This window comes from Notamacropus eugenii, chromosome 4, assembly GCF_028372415.1.
Source record: "Notamacropus eugenii isolate mMacEug1 chromosome 4, mMacEug1.pri_v2, whole genome shotgun sequence".
NCBI classification, from domain to species: Eukaryota; Metazoa; Chordata; class Mammalia; order Diprotodontia; family Macropodidae; genus Notamacropus; species Notamacropus eugenii.
This window is the reverse complement of record NC_092875.1, coordinates 111,986,208-112,001,011: the sequence shown is the minus strand read 5'-3', so window position 1 is coordinate 112,001,011 and position 14,804 is coordinate 111,986,208. Positions and strand designations below refer to the sequence as shown.

General features: G+C 38.0%; 1 protein-coding gene across 5 annotated transcripts in view; it reads right to left on the bottom strand.

Annotated features, from left to right (window-relative positions):
* Window positions 1-14,804, bottom strand: part of ASAP1 (ArfGAP with SH3 domain, ankyrin repeat and PH domain 1) — a 483,861-nt gene that overhangs the window by 359,326 nt on the left and 109,731 nt on the right. The gene's annotated exons all lie outside the window — the stretch shown is intronic.

Here is a 14,804-nt window from a genome sequence, read left to right as displayed (position 1 = left end):
GAAAAAAGCCAGTTTAGAACAATCAACATCTGATTGGAAGGTTTTCCAAGGAAGCCAGTATTCCAAAGCTGTTTCTCCTTTTCTCAGTTCCAGTTCCTCCACTTCTGACGCAATAAATACCTTACAAAACGTGTCTCTCTGCCATGGTGGCTGAGTTATGATGGGTAGAAATAGAGACAGGATTAGAGACTTGTACTTAGGGGTAGTTTATAAGGCAGTTTTTCCTAAATAAGAATTTCAAATCAAGAATGTCAGTACAGGAAAGCCCTACGTTTCACCTCCAAATTTCAATCCTCCATTCACTCCAAAATTCCAGCTTAAAAAGGAAAAACGCTTTACTTCCTAATTGTTCTTACCATGATTTCCTTGGAGGGACTCCAATCAATGTTCAAATAAATGAAGTCCCTTTCTCCTCACTTCCAACTGCTTTTAAAGCTTTCTCTTCAGGAGCAATCATTTCAACATTTATTAAGTGCTATTACATTTAGAGCACTATGCTAGGTGATAAGGGAAGATATAAAATTTAGATAAGACACTGTCCCTTCTGCATAGAGTTTATAGGCTAGTAGTAATTGGGAGCAAGGAAGCTTTTCAAGCTCTTCATATCATGACATATAGTCACAAAAACAGATTACTGTATAGTGTATATTATACATAAGTGCACTATGTACAGAAATAAAAATCTGACAATTACCAAACCATGGTGACACAAATAAGAAAATAAATATTACCAAGGTCTTTAACTAGCAAATTTATAAAATTATAAGATCATACACTTAAAACTGGAAGGAAAGTCACTGAGTCCAACTAGCGCTTTTTTACAGATAGTGCCTCCCTCAAAGGACTGAGAGGATCAATTAAGACATCCATCATCTATCCTTATTAGAAATCTCATTTCCAACAAATGTTCATCCTGACTTTATGTGAAGACCTCCAGCGATGGAGAACTGTGAAGGCTCTTATGTGATATACACAACTGAGTAAACATCAGTCGCTGTGGAATCATAACTGTTTGGAATGGCTAATAGGAATAAAGAAAAATGAGTGTTGAATCATTTCTGTTTTAACAGTCGGAAAATATCAATTTTCTGATTAACAATCTGTATTCCATGTTATGAATGTACTATAATTGAGAAGATTCAGATTATATTTAAATTTCTCTACCTCCCCACCACCACCACCAAATAGAGAGAAAAACAAAATCAATATGTGTGCATGGGAGGGGGGATTTCCTTTTTTTCAGTTGGCCTATTTTTTGTGTTATCAGAAATAAAAGTCAATATAGTTCCTTCTATTTGCTTTTCTTCATAGGTAACAATAGCTTTTTTTTTGTCTTAACCTGTGATTTTATTAGCGTTTATGGAATTCTCAGTGAGGAAGTTCCTACTATCAGTGCTGATCAACAACTATTCTGAAACCTACTGTCTTAGAGAACTGCCCAGGTATTAAGAGGTCAAGTAACCTAGTAGGTATCAAGATTATCTGTAAAACAGGGATATAATAACAGTGCCTGTTACGGTAAAAATCAAATCAAATAATTTACGTAAAGCACTTTGCAAACTTTGAAGTGGCATATAAATGTAAACTACATTTATACATCATACAAACATATAATACATATCTGTGTCTCTTTTGGTTATTTTTTAATAATCTGAGGCAGCAAGGCATAATGAATATAAAGCTAAACTCAGAAGCAGAGAATCTGGGTTCAACCCTCGCCTCTGATACTTACTGGCTATATTACCTTGGTCAGATCACTTCCTCTCAGTGTTCTAGGCCCTTCAACTAAATGATGCACTGAAGGTACAGATCAGAAAGGAAGTCTCCTTCTCCAAGAGTTCCTAGTAGCAATGAAATAACAGGTCCAATACCTATTCTCTATAGGCAATCTCTCTTCCATTTAGATGCAGGCTGGAACATTGTCAATGACACTTGAGTTCTACTCCTCATTTAATAATCATAGGACCCTACCTTGCATCTGCAGCACTGCCTAGTTTCAACTCCAAGGAACAAGATGGCCCTCTCAGGATAAGTTCATCATTTCTAAACTCCAACATCATGCTGTTAATTCAAGCCTTGACTGACTATCTCTTTCTGCCTGTCTCTCCCAATTTTGAAGGCTGGAAGACAGAGTATCTAACTCCTCCCAATACCTTGCTTCATAGAGGACAGAAACTGGACTCTCAGATCACTCCAACTGGCATCTGCCGCCCTGCCTGATTTCAACTCAATGGAAGAAGATGCTCCTGTGCCTGGCAGCATCTCCTCCCTTCCCCATCTTTCTTTTTGTATATTTTCTCCCCCTATAAATTGTGAGGTCATAGAAAGTAGGGACTGTCTTTATTTTTACTGAAAAATAAGCACAGTGCCTAGCATGTCATAAGCATTTAATAAATATTTGTGAGACTGAACTGAAAAAAATTCTGTCAGTGGCAACCCAAACCCTAAGATACTCACATAAAAGAAACTCTCAACATGCCTGGTTCATCTTCCTATGGATTGATAGGTAAACACATACAAGAATCACATAAGATGAGAGGGAATGAAGGGATTACCATCTGCACACAGAGTAGGAAGCCACACTAAATGGGTACTGACTGATATCAAATGTTTTATTCAAAACACTGCTCTTCTGTATCATCTGCCTTCAAGGTTCAGGAGTCTTAGGACAGTGGTAGTATTATGGCTCCTGGCACCATTTTATTTACTGGGAGGAAATACATTTCCTTAAAGTACTATGAAAATATTATTATTTGATAACAGAAGCAGAAGTTGAGCCAGCAGCCAATGCTTGTTTTATTTTATATTTTTTGGAAATATGGAGCATCTCATTTGATGTATATGCTACTAACATGAATAAACATTGTTAGGAAAAGAAAATAGTCCCTCGTAAAAAAAGAAATGATTAATGAAACACTAAAGCAGTTTCACACATTTCACTGAAAATAAAGACCCTCAAATATGTTACTAAGAATGGAGATGTTATCTGTAAATGGAACCAAGGTATCACTGATTATCAAAAAGTCAATATTAAATCAACACATGTAAAGATTCTAATTAAACAGCTTTTAAAAGAAATTTTATTGGAAACATGTACAGTGCATCTAGTTTTTTGTTCTGTTGTGTTGTCCAACCTGGTAACCAGAGAAATTATTTTCCAATCAAGAATGTAACCAAGATGATTTAAAATTCAAAATTGCATAATGTTACTTGTAGTAGGTCCTAGGGACCTGCTTCTTTGCCCACATACTTTTTAATATTGTTCCATCTTTAGCACATCAGAAAGGCTGAACTTAACAAGACTGGGCACTATGTTTTTTACTTCTAGTGCCTGCAAAATGAGCAGTGTTTTTGTTTCAGCTGAATCAAGGGTAAAAGGGATTAGACAGAGAGGCTGGGAAATATGCAAAGCTAAGTGTCTTGCTCAGGGTTCCTTTGGGAGGTAATTACAAGGCTATGATATGATTTAGCGGCTTCCCTCCCTCCTCCATTTCTCAACCTGAAGTCCTGCTTACGTTCACCCCAATTAGAAATAGGTTGGAAAAAGGATTTTCCCTGCATTTCCTTCTCCACCCCACCCCCAACTCCAAATTATAGAGGCAAACAGAAAAGGATAATCTGTCTTGACTTATCCCTTTGTGTGAGTTTTGGTATGTACTGTAATAGAAAATGATGGTTCACACATCATCTCCCCCCATAGTGTATAAGGTCTCAGTTTTGTTTTCTTTGCCTGCCCAGCTTGATTGGGTGTTTTCCTAGCAAGGGGACATATATTCCAGTTCTTGCTGGAAAATTATACCATAGTCTGGTATTTAAATGCACTTCTTACATAACTGACCACAAAGAGTGCCACAATGCAGGGCTGTTCTGATAATGTGCTCCAAGCTGAAAACAGCCTGGGTGTAAAGAAATCTTGTGCTTTCTCTCTCTTTGTATGTCATGTTAACACTCTATGGGGTTGACACACTGTATGGGGCTGACATAAGCCTGGCTACCCCTCTCCTCCCTACTTTCATCACCCTGACCTCACCCCCAAGCTTTGAAACTCTGTACTGTACTCTGTGCTACTGATATTAGAAAGAAGGAAAAATAAAGTGAGAATGTCAATTCAGCCAAAGATCACGTTCCCTTTAAGATGGCTACCCCTAGAACAGAATTCCCTGTGGTCTCAGAGATTCAAGCTGTAATCAGCAAAAATACACAATGTTGCATTGCGCTGTTCTGCTGTAGGCAGTGGTGAAACACTTACCCCAACCCTACTCTTCCCACAAATTATTCAAATCAAATACCTGCATTTATTAAGTATCAAAGAATACATATCTCTTATCCTGTGGCTCCAACAAAAATCAAAACCAGAAATGTCACCACAATCTGAACCAGAGGGGGAAAAAATATCAAAAAGGGCACAACCACTTTTTTTTTCTTTCTTTCTCTCTTTTTTTTTCTTACAGAGGGGGACCATTTCTGCAGATAATGGTAATAGTCACAGAAACAGAATAAAGATTAATTGAACAAGGAAATTCCATTAGGGGATTCTAAAACAAACAACAACCAAAGACCTGACTCAGTAAAGATGATCCTAATTCCCTTACTTCACAAGGCTTCAGTGGTGTGAAGGTGGTGCTTTACAATGTGTTAAGGACACAGCAGGATAAATTCCTGCTGAAATAAATGAACGGGCAGCTGGGCTGGCCCCAGACACTGTCAATGTCATTTCTGGCTCAACTGACTAATACCCCACTCTCCCTCTAATGATCTGTGGCTCCCTTGCATGTCTCTTCTGGACTGCCTACAACCCACCTTCTATGTCTTCCTTTATCACAACTAGGTAGAGTTTCTAGTTGTCTGTTAAGTCACAAGACTACTCTAATAAACTAATCCATGCCAGAGAAAGAGGACTCTAAAATAAAGTCCTCCCAACTCCCCAGAATGTCATGAAATGTCAGAGTTGGAAGGGACCTAAAAAGTTGTCTCATCCAACTAGGATATAATTCAGATCCTCCCTACCTCCCCTTTACCCTCTCCAGAAGGTCCCTGAATGATACTTAAGATTGCAGTCTAGTGGCAAGGAAGCCACTAGCATACCAGGCATTACAGAACAGAGCCTACAATCAGCCTCTGAACCAGGAAGGCCTGCTGCTGGCATACACTGGATGAGGTGAACCTGCACAAATCAATGAACACCTTAGTATTACAGGCAACTCTGTAAGATAAAAAGCTACAGAGGTAGCACTGGCCCTGGAGTCAGGAGGACCTGAGTTCAAATCTAGCCTTAGACACTTGACACTTACTAGCTGTGTGACTCTAGGCAAGTCATATAATCCTGACATATTATTTTTGCCTTGCCAAAAAAAAAAAATCCTACAGAGGTGCCAAGCTACATTGGAAGAGAGAGTTTCCTCATCTGGGAGCGCCCACTGCCAATGAAATCACAGGCCCAATCATTATCCCTATTTTATCTTTTATGCCAAATCATGCAACAACTAAAATTTTACCTATAAAATACCAACAACTGCACTAAGCCCTATGGAGTAAGGCACCTAAGAGAGGAGAAACATCACATGGGGTTGTTAGTGCGATGCACGTAAAGAGGGAAACAGGCAATGCCCACCCAAGTGCCGTCCAGCTGCACTGGTGACCCTGAAGAAATCACTTAATCTCTCTTTCCCAATACATGGCTACTTAAAGCATGCTAACAGTAGTGACATTGGGCTCCTTGCTGTTCTCCCCCCAAGACACTCCATCTCCTGACTCCAGACATTTTCACTGGCTGTCCCTAGGCCTGCATGGCTCTCCCTACTCCCTTGGACGCTCTGGCTTTTCTGACTTCCTTCAAGTATTGGCTAAAATCCCTTCTAGGCCTATTCACTGAATGGGTGTCACCTCCCTCTAAGTGAGTACCTGAATAGGGCTTAGCCAAAAGAGGCCAAGGTATCCCATTGCATCCTGGGCCGTCTGCAGTCATCTTGATGAATATCTGGTCACTGGATACAGATGGCTCAGGAGCAGAAAGTGAGGCTGGTGACTTTGCACAGCCCTCCCTCACTCAAAACAAAGTCAAGTAAAAGTCATGTCATCATTTCTCTGATGTTATGGTCTTCTTTGAAAACAAAGGAAGAGCACAAACAAAAAACAAAAACAAAAATCCCTTCTGTAAAAAGCCTTTCCTGAACCTCCCCCTCTCAGTGCTAGTGCCTTCTGTCTGTTGGTGATTTCTAATTATCCTGTGTTTAGCTTGTTTGTAAACAGTTGTTTGCATATTGTCTCCCTTTATTAGACTCTAAGCTCCTTAAAGCAAGGACCATCTTTTGTCTTTTTTTGTATCTCCACTGGTGCCTAGAACTTAGCAGACATTTAATGAATGCTTGTTAATGGACTGACTAATACAAATCTCTGAACATCAGTTTCCTTATCTGTGCCATAGATAACATATATATATATATATATATATGAACCACCTTATGTGAAGTTCAAATGAAATAGTATATGTAAAGGACTTTGTAAACTTTAAAGCATCATTATAAAACATGAGTTCTTGATAGCTAACCCACTGGTGGCTGTCACTATATATACCAGTTTCAAGTCAAAAAGAAGGGAAGGGAGCCACAGTAAGGTGGTAGAGGAAGATATTAAGAGGCAGATGGTCTTTTATGGTATCCTTCAATTCCATCTATACATAGGAATGACCCTGGTTGTAAGTCATAGTAAATTGTATTATACTGCCTACCATGTTTACCTTCAACTGTGTACAGGCAAATAAATATTGTTTTCATGAAGCTTATAGCACACAGAGGAAAAAAAAAAAGAGCTGAGATATCATCTACTCCAACTCTCTTGTTTTAAAGGGGAGCAAACTGAGGCCCAAAATGGGGAAAGTAACTTGCCATAGAAAGTCCAGGTAATAAGTACCAGAGCCTAAATATGTTCCTCCACTTAGAAGCAAAATGCTCTTCCCAGTACACCAAGGATTTCAAACAACAAATGTGCATTTATTACATGCTTGCAAGAAAAGCAGGAATACATTCCCTCCAACACCTCTGCTGAGAATCAACAGAGAAAGGTTTCTCATCACTCCTTTGCCCCTGGATGTTTATGAGCACAATCAATGTTCAGCTTGCCATTGAAGTATGGGAGATCTAACTAGCATACAGGGAGCTGACACATTCACAACACAGAATAAAAAAGGCAATGTCACTTCCCCTTGAAGCCCCAAAACTTCCCTCTCCAAACTGGACTTTCTCCTCTAAACTCTAAGATAATAGAGTGAGAAAGAAACCCACTGAAAAATGAGAAAAGCAAATTTGTCATGCTTGAGATAAGACAAATCAATAAAAGGAAACACTACTTCACGCAAGTAACAAAATTAGGTTATTTATCTTAAGAGTAAGAAATAGAAATGAATTCAAGAGTTGGAGTGACAAAACTTGGTGGTGGGGGTATGAGGAAACAGAATGACTTAACTGTTACTGTGACTGTTAATTATAGAAACTGTTACAAGAGTGGCATACTATCTACTGGCAAAAGTCTTTTGGAGGGCAATATAAAAAGAATATTAATAAAGAGGGCCAACCTTTATTCAGCACTGTAAGGCTTCCAAAGTGTTTTACATGCACTATCATGTGATCTTAAGAATAACTAGGTATTGTTACAAATTTTATTCACTCCATTTTACAGCTGATGAAGCCCAGACTGTGAAGGTTAAGCAGCCTGCCCAAGATCAAAAAGCTAAATGTATGAGACGGGATCTGAATCTAAACTCTCTCCCAATTCTAAGTCCAATGCTCTTTTTACGACAGTATTCTAACTCTCCAATATACAGTAAGGCATACAAAACTGATCATAGATCCCACTGTTGGTACTATATCTTTAAGATGTTTTAAAAGAACTAAAGGCTCTATCAACATGAAAACATCTATGCCTGCTTTGTTTTTTAAGAGTGAAAAACATCTCCAACCATTGGTAAATGGCCAAGTAGATGACATATTAATATCATGGTATCCTACTGGGACATTTAAGACATGACAATTTAGGGGAAAAACACAGAGAAAGTTGTAGAAGTAATAATAATAGTTAAGATTTATATAATTTTAGGTTTGCAAAGTGCTTTACAAATGCTAACTCATTTGATCCTCACAACAATCTTGGGCAATAGGTACTATTATTACCTCCATTTTATAGAAGAGGAAAGTAAGGTACAGAAAGATTAAGTGACTTGCCTGAGGTCATGCACAGAATTCTGAGGCTACATCTGAACTCAGATCCTTCTAACTCCAGGTCTAGTCTAGATTCTTTAAAGTAATAAAAACAAGGATAGCAGTATTAGACTATCCACACAGTGACCATTATACCACACTAACAAAAGAAGAAAAAAAGGTCCTAGATATGGCAAACTATATAGCATACCGATAGAAAAGAAATCAGAATGGGAAATTCACACCAAAAAAAATGCTATTTATTATTTGTTTAAAAGTCTACATCGTATTTTAGTCAAAATGGAAATCTTTGAGATTATACCATTTTATTTATGGTTGTTTCCTATTTTCTGCTTATTTCTGCTTCTTGATAAATACTAAGTTATAATTTTTACCAATATAAAAACAAAAAGCATTTGGAAAGATTTATAAATGGCAAATTCATGAAGAGCTTACTAACACAAACTAAGAGCTTGCTAACCATTAAGTCTGGCATTAAGGAAGACAACCAAGCCCTGTCATCCCTTAGATACTGCTAGCAGTCTAATACTGAGTAAAATAAAGAGTGGTCAGAGGTTCTGATATACCCCCAAATTCTCCTAATTGAGCAAAAAACATAAGGGGCAGCATCTCCTGGACATACTAGATCAAGAATGGATACGGGGTGAACATAGGTCAGAAAACCTGGAGTTAATATCCTACTTGAAATACTTACTAGCTGTGTGACTGGGCAAGTCACTTAATACCTCTCAGACTGTTTTCCCATTTGTAAAATGAGAATAGTTATAGCACCTACCTCTCAAAATTGTTTGTGAGGATCAAATAAGAACACACGCAAAGCACTTTTTAAATGCTAGCTGTTATGATTACTATAATTACTTCCTTAAGGAAGTAACCCTATTAGGACCCAAGAAAGTAAAAAGCCCAGCCTAGCAAAACAGACTGAGGCAGACAACGACTGAAAGCAGTCAGGTATCTTCTTCAGCAGAGGTTAACAGACAGGAGTCAGAAAGGCACAGTATTAACCACTGACAAGCACCATAAGCCAGGGTAATTCTAAGGATAGTTTTGATTTGTGTACAGGCCTGCTATACACACACACAGACACACACAGACACACACACACAGACAGACACACACACAGACACACACAGACACACACAGACACACAGACACACACACACACACACACACACACACACACACACACACACACACACACACACACACACACACACACACACACACACACACCCCTTTTAGCTCCAAATCCTTGAGGGCAAAAAACTAAGTCAATTTTTCATCTGTATACCACCAATACTGAGCACTGTATCTTGATAAAGACTTTGCAACAAGCACTAAATGCTCACTGAATTGAACTGAATTGAAACCATGCCCATCCATAACAGCACCATTAATTTTTTCATGTCATTTTCATCACATTTCCAAATCATAATGCCTATTCTCAGGCCATCCCACTTACCCCCTCCCCTTCCCACCAGAATCTTGGCCTCTACTCACAGGATGCCATGTTCTGATAGGTGAATTTTCATCTTATCTTACCTGAAACCAGGATTCTCCATCATTTCCTTACCATTTCCTTGCTATACCACCTCCCACTCTCTTCTAGCTTCTCTGTGTTGTCTACTCTAATCAGTATGTAAACTTCTGGAGGGCAGTTCTTGATTGCTTGTATTATTTATAACCTCAGTACCTTAGCACGGTTCTCACCACATCATTCATCATTCACTCATCGATTCAATAAATAATTATCAAGTGCCTACTATGTAATACTCTGCCAGCCACCTGGTAAAAATATATAAACAAATAAGAAAAATAAATAAATAAAAAAATTCTTTGTTATCAAGAAGCTTGTGATACAGTTACAAAAGGAGTACTTTTGACCAGTGCAATGCTAGAAATATCTGAGGACCAAAGATTGAGAATGCAAAGAGACCTTAGAAATTATCCAATACAAGTCCTTTTCACAGATGATAAAAATGAGACTCAGTTTTTCTTACTACTATTCCAACCTGCCTTCTGAAAAATCTTATAAGAGATGAACAGGAGGATTTTTCTTTCCCTCCCCCCAACTCTCAAATTCCATTTTCATTCTCTTCCCCAGTCTCTCTTTGGCACCTGAAGTTAGGCAAGAAAGCAAAAGGAAAGGACCTAACCTCTAATAGGAACACCAGCTAAACTGCAGATTTAAGAGTACTAGCTGAGCAGTTGGGCATTTTTTGGTCCCACTGGAAACTGACATGCATGAAATTGAAAAGTCCTTTCACTGAAAGCTCCTGAAGGCAAAGGCCCTTGCTCATGATTCCATATCCCTCCTACCATGGTACCATGCAAACTGATGCCTTTCAAATTGAACAGTTAAACTGCAGGCATAAGGACATAAATTCCTTGACAGACCATGCTATTGGTTACTCCCTGCTACAGTATCAACAATTTAGTTTGAAATGGCACTTTTTTTTTTTTTACAATTCATAAATAGGCAATGATATTCCATCTGAATGAAAAAACCACAGTAATAATCAAAATATTATATTATATGAATTATGACTAAAGGAACCAGGAATGTTTATTCTGAAAAAAAAGAAGCGATCACCACAGATCACAGAAGTGCAGAAAAAGAGTGCTATCTTCAACTAGTCAAAGAACTATGCTTTGAAAGAGGTGTTAAAGAATCTACCTGGCTCCAAAAGGCATAACTAAGACCAATAGATTTAAGTTACAGGGATACAGATTACAGAAAAACTTTAAATTTGAGAAGAATTTTAAATAATCCAAGATGTCCAAAACTGAAATGGGCTATCTTATGGGGAAATGAGTTCCCCTTTACATAGAAGGTATTCAGGTGGAAAGTAGATGTCAGAGTTACTACAAAGAAGATTGCCATATTGGCTGGAAGGTCAGAGAAGATGATTTGGAAAGTCCCTTCTAACTCTTAAACTTCTCTAATTCCATCATAACTCTAAAATCCAAAATTCATTCCCATGTCACTTCAGATTTACTTAACTCTTATAGTAGGCTGAATGAGGTTTAATTTAAGGCAGAAAACCACACTGTAGCTCTGCAGAAACAAAAACTACATATTAGTCCTAATTAGCAGTCAGCAAAAATAATAAACAGGCTATTACCACCTCCTGCTACCCACCTCAGGCTATTTCCCTTCTTATTACTAAGGGCCTAGAGGAAAAGGGAAGCAAAACTAAGCCAGTCAGACAGGCTACTTGTCAATTTTGATGTTTTTAAAAAGATTGTAAAAGAGGTCACTCTGTGTACATAGTAGGCATTCAAAAAATATCAGTTGTATATGACAAATTTATCTAAGTACATAATTCCTGTCTGTCATGTGTAGAGGGAGTCAAGATATGGGAGTATAAGGACATCTCTTATAAAAACATGTTGACTATGACACAGACCTCTTACTCACATATCTTTAGCATGTCCCCATGATTAAGATGTTAAGGATTTTGTACTCATACAGCATAACCCTCTAGATCTGAATGCAAATTATTCCATTATGTTTTGCATAACACATAAAACTAAACATTTTTCTTGATCTCTTGAGCCTTGCAAGCCTAAGCACTTAGTAAATATGCTGAATTAAAAAACAAAAATTTTTTTCAGATTGCATTTCTCTATCATGCCTAAGTTAGAAGTGCAGTAGCCAGCCACTCATGGACCTGATCCCAATATGGATTAGCCACAGAACATTTAACTGGATCTGATTTTCTTCCCTGGAATGGTTTGCTTCTCCTTAGGCAGACTTACAATCTCAACCACTCACCATATTGTTGACTTGGTGAAAACATCCAATTGGTTGTAGCATTCCTAAAGAACAGAACACAACCTCGCAGAACACTACCAACCTCAGACTCCCCAGCAGCAGGGACATCAGGCACTCACTGCCACCCCCCAGCCTGAACTGAAAATTAAGTTATGGGAGTCAATTCAGTAATTTGGCTTATAATACTGTGATAGTTTCTACTGAAGGTCAGATTCTTCAAATATTCCTATTCACAAATGATGTGATACTAAACCAAAATGAACAGTAGAATGCCCCAAAGATTCATTCCTCAGTGAAATAACAACTCAAGCAAATGAGAATAATCCCTACTGGTATGACCAAATGGATAAAAATCAATTCCACAAACCTTTACTAAATACCTACGATGTCCAAGGTAACATGCTACACACTAAGGAGATAAAAGTTTAAAAAATGAAATATTCTTCACCCTCAAGAAACTTACATGATGGGAGAGAAAAAATGGGTGAAGTGGCTCATGTTTACAGATAAGTAAAAAGAAAATATATACATGATATTCAGGAGGAAGAGAATACTAACAATGTGATGACAGGGTCAGTAAAAGCCTAGAATAGGAAGCAGCACCCAAACTGAGTTCCAAAAGAAGCCAGGAATTTTAACAGGTGAAAATGATAAGACTTCACATTCCAAGAATGAAACACGTGTATATGTGTGTATGTAAGGGGCCAAGGTGTGGCAAAGAAGAGCTGATTTAAAGTGACTAAGATGAAAACTGGAATATTATTATATATCAGGAACAGCAAAAAAGCCAGCTTAGTTGCAATATAAAAGCCATAATGATAAAATAAGTTTGGAAAGGCAGAATGGAGCCAGATTGTGAAGGACTTCACCAGACTAACTTGTATTTTCTTCCGAGTTAAAATAAAGAACTCCTGAAGACTCCTGGGGTGAGAAGGAAAGTCATCTGACCTATACCCTAAGAAGACTATCTTGGTGGTTATATGATAGATGAAGTGGATAGGGAAGAGACAGAAAGTGGGAAGACCAATGAAAATCCCATTGCCTGGATTATGACATGCAGTTTTACCGATAAATTGTCAAAATTAACATATATATGGCAAGTGCTGTAGATGGATAATGAGCTGGGGGCCAGATCTGAGTAAGAGATCAGGATGGAATGGAATATCATTTATGCTTTTGTATCTCCAGAGCCTCGAACATATTAGTCACTTAATAAATGTTTACTGATTGATTAGAAGTCATGTGGTACTTTGTACTGATTCTAAACTGCTTGCTCCTGCAAAAGTCCATCTCTTTAACACTAGTAATCCTTCTGATGAAACTATCTGGCTATGAACCATGGAACGTGAAGATCTGGGATGAATTTAAGTTACAAATAACCAGAAGAGAAATGGATAGACATTGCTGGGCATAACAACTTTTATGCCAGAAATGGCATACGAGATATCATTAAAGATATGTATGACCAGAAAAGTTGGAGGAAAGGAGTTCATCAGAAAAATGAGAGAAACTGCACAGTATTTTGGTAACCCTGGGATGTGAAAAGAATCAGAAGAAAACCTGGATGGAGATAGGTGAATTCTCACCCATGTGAAAACATGCAGAAAAATAACACCAGATGAATAGACATGGAAGGACTATAATCTACAATGATGGAGGGAGGATTAACACACGCAAAGTCATGGATACACAGTATTGTGGTTCCTCTCAATGCACGTTAAATGCCTATGACGCATAGTGTGGGTACATATTCCATCCCATACTATATATCTTATGTCATGAGGAATCCTATACTGTATCTAAATAGCTGCCACATTTCATGAGAAAAATTCCAGTTCATTTTTTTTTTTAGAAATATGTACTTTTTTCAACGTTAAGCATTTTTCTCAATAATTCTTAATTATCTTCATTCAACAGGAGATTCTGATCATCATGGAAAGATATAGGCATTAAAAGGATAAAAACTCTTGATATACAAGTATCTTTCACTAAATCACACCAATAAGTTGAATGAAAGAGAAATTCCTGACATTCTTTATAAAGCCCCTGTCTTCATACACATTTTAAAAGATTACTTCCTATCTTTTACATTTTCCACATTCTGCCAGAATGCATACTTGCTTATTTCATTCTTAACAGCTATAAAATTGCCTGTCCAGTAAGACTTATTAAGTTAAAACAGTGTTGACAATGCCCTTGCCTCTAATGTCTAAGCCATTAGTGAAGAGAATGGTGGGAATTTCAGGTCAGGTAGAAAAACGACAAGATTTTAACTGGAAGGAACTTCAAAGGTCATTAGTGAAACCCCTAGCCAAATCATTCATCCTGCCTACAAGATCTCTGAAAAGGGGTTAGTAGTCACTGGCAGAGACCTCACTATCTTCTGAGTTGTTCCAATTGCTAGAACTTGTCCATAGGCTGAGGAAAAATCAGCTACCCTGAACCTTACATGCACTGTTCCCAGTGGTGCCTTCCAGGACCAAGCAAAATTAAGTTTAGTTCCTAATTCCCATTCTACATGCCAGCCCTGCAACTACTAGAAGAAAATGATTATATATCCTTCCCTGCATTCTCCCTCCCCCAACCTAAGTCTCTGTTGACTCCAGGGTAAATCCCCATTTCCCTTCAAAAAATCTCATTTCCCTCCACATGGCAGATTTTTGAGTCTCCTCACAATCCTGATTGCCTTCCTTTGGATGTATTCTTTCTTGCCAATGTACCTTCTAAAATACATCTCCCAGAATAGTAACTGACACTTTATTTGACGTCTTATGAGGTCAAGGTACAATACGACTCCCCCTTCATTCACTGGG